General features: G+C 40.5%; 1 pseudogene; it reads right to left on the bottom strand.

The window, feature by feature from the left end:
* Positions 1-355: 355 nt before the first annotated feature.
* On the bottom strand, positions 356-1538 carry LOC141146179 (forkhead activin signal transducer 3-like; annotated as a pseudogene).
* Between the last annotated feature and the right edge of the window lie 1503 nt (positions 1539-3041).

Here is a 3041-nt window from a genome sequence, read left to right as displayed (position 1 = left end):
ATTTATTCCAAGTGAATATAATCAGACAAGATACAAAATGATTGTCATATATACATGTGATCCAATTCCAATGCCTTTGAACTGTATGTCTTGGTTGGTGCCACCTCCGCTGGGCCACATGCCGAGTTGAGTGCCAACCAGTGTTAATTTTTAATCTTTGTCTTTTGACTAAAATGCCATTTCAGTTTTAGTTGTATTTTAGCCATCTGAACTGTTTTAGTCAACTAAAATAGTGTTATTTTAGTCGACTAAATTACCACTGGTGCCAATGTCATCAGGTAAGCCTTCAAGTGCAGCTAGTCCTTGGGACAAAAGTGAACGGCCCAAAACCAGCCTTGTCTCAGCATCTGGCCAATCAGTAACCGTTGGGTCCGTACTCTGGGTACACCCCGACCTGAGATAAATGTTCCCCATATGTGCCACCCTGAGTTAAATGCTGCCCGTAAGCACCACCCTGAGATAAATGCTGCCAGTAAGCACCACCCTGAGATAAATGCTGCCCGTAAGCCCCACCTTGAGATAACTGCTGCCCATACATGTTTTGAGGTGACATGTAGCTCCCGGGTGAGGGATATATGGGGACATTAAAGATTGCTGTATTGGGAGGGAAATCTGACAGGGAATTCCTGGCTTCAGAGGGTCTAGGCTGGGGAGACATTTGAGGTATCACATTGGGAGGGTAGACATCCCTCCGCTCCGCACAGGTGGAGCTTGAGTATGGGGAAGGCATGTAATTACGTAGAGAGAGTGCGAAGTTGGGGTAAAGCTGCAGAGGGTGTATGCTAGGAGGGGCCACCACATTAGGGGCCACACATGTTGTGTATGATGTTGGAAGGTTCGATAAGATCTCTGGGAAAATTGAGGCGGGATGTACACTAGGGGGCTGGGTTGGTCCTGAGGACTGAGCCTCTGCTTCTGCTCTGACCGCAGTATTTTCTATTGGAGGATGAGGGTTATGAAAAGTGGAAGGTCTGTAGGGATGTCCATCCAGGATATAAGGAGCCAGGTCATGAGGGTAGGCTTCCTGGCGGGTGACCGCCGTGTTCTGCAGCTTCATGGCTGCGGCGGGAATCCGGCTCACATTCACTATCCAGTAGTTGCCTTTACCATTCGGCCTCAGCGGATCTTTCAGGATCTGCAAAAGAGGGAGAAGACGTTAGAGGTGTAAACCAGCACAGCAGATTCACACAAATCTATTACAGGTCAGGGTAACAAAACCCTGTGACCTATTTACAATGATCAGAAAAGTCATTTCTCAGAATCTGCACCTATTTTTTTTTTTTTTTACTTGGCTGCAGTATGTAGAGAACCTTAAGAGCCCATCACCGCCATCACATCCTAGGAGCAACAAGTCCTTACCTTTTGGAAGCAATCATTGGAGGAGAGGTTATGTCGAACAGAGTCCCTCCAGCCCTGATAATCCCCCTTGAAGAAAGGGAAGAGGATGCTGATCTCATGTTCGATCTGCCAATAATAAAAAGTATAGTTGTAAGTGAATGAACATGACCGTAAACCAAGATAAATAATACCTCTTACATTATATAAGTATAACCAGGAGACCTGTACTGAGATACATAGTGCTGGGATCCCCACCCTGGGCTTTATAATGTAAATGCACCTGTAACCATAAGAGGCGACACCTCCCTTACTGCAGAGGGCCCCTCACCATCCATTCGAATACATTTCCTGGAAGTTTCAGGGCTGAGATGTTGGGGGGCATTGTTATGTATATGTTGTGTTGACTATAAGCTGATGGAGCGTATATCGTATGCTTATGAGGTGAATATTACGTTCATAAACTAAAATGATCTCTTGTATATACAATTTTTTTTTTTTACCTGTGGATATAGATTTGTTTGTATATATTTTTATATCACATGTATAACTTAGATTTTTTTTTACTAATTCAAAAATATAATTATTTTATCTTTAAATTTTCCTACATTTTGCATAAAATTTTCCTTGTCAAAAGAAGTTTATTGAGTATACAATGTTATAAAGATACATAAAGTAAGTTTACAAGGATCTATAAAGTAAGCTCATTGTTTTACAGTAGAGTTTATATAGGTAAATATCATGAAATTTCAAATATTAAACATTGGGTTCACGTAAACCTAAATTAAAGATATATATCATTTCCTTAGTTACTTTTGTAGGTATTTAAATGATTTATACCTACTATACATATTGTTTACAAGTAGAGTGTATATAGGTCAAATAAATTCTGATAATGAGCTTTAATCGTAAGGTGGAGAAAAGGAAAGAGAAAGGAGAAAAAGGGTTGAAAGGTAGAGGTATGGTCCACAAGGTTGTCCCGCTCGTCAGTTTATTATTCTTTTAAGTTCTCTTTGAAGCCTTAGAATGGGTGTCTCTGTAAGTCATTTAATCTGTTACCATGGCAACATGAAAGAGTCATTGAAGTTTGACAGGATCTGTTGTTTTATCCAAGGATGCCAAAGTTTTTCAAATTTTGGAATTTGATTTTGATCGATGGCTACCATCTTAGCATGGGACATTGTATTATTCATTCTGTGAATTGTTTCTGCTAGTACCAATGTAGGAGATTTCCATGCCTTGGCCACTGTTTGTTTTGCAGCCGTTATTAGTTGGATCATAAGTTTGAATTGAGAGAGTGTTAACCATTCCGGTTTTAGATTAAGTAAAGTTAAATATGGATCTGGTTGTATTATTTTTTTAAATATTTTAGATGCAATCACGAAGACTTCCTTCCAGAAGGTTTGGATTACTGGGCACGTCCACCATATGTGTAAATATGTGCCTATTTCTGGGCATCCTCGAAAACAAAGAGCTGAGGTATTAGGTGAATATTTTGCCACTCTAGCGGGTACCAGGTACCAGCGAGTTAGGACTTTATAATTTGTCTCCAGTGCTAAGATGTTGGGTGAGGATGACTTAGATGTGAGCCATATGTTAGACCAGTCCGTGTCTTCTAAAGTTCGTCCCAGGTCCTCCTCCCACCTCTGAACGTAAGAGGGTCTATTAAGATTTACTACTCCATATAATTGATTATAAAGTGATGA

This window comes from Aquarana catesbeiana, linkage group LG05, assembly GCF_042186555.1.
Source record: "Aquarana catesbeiana isolate 2022-GZ linkage group LG05, ASM4218655v1, whole genome shotgun sequence".
NCBI classification, from domain to species: domain Eukaryota; kingdom Metazoa; phylum Chordata; class Amphibia; order Anura; family Ranidae; genus Aquarana; species Aquarana catesbeiana.
Note: the sequence above shows the minus strand (reverse complement) of the source record. Positions and strands in the feature narration are given on the sequence as shown.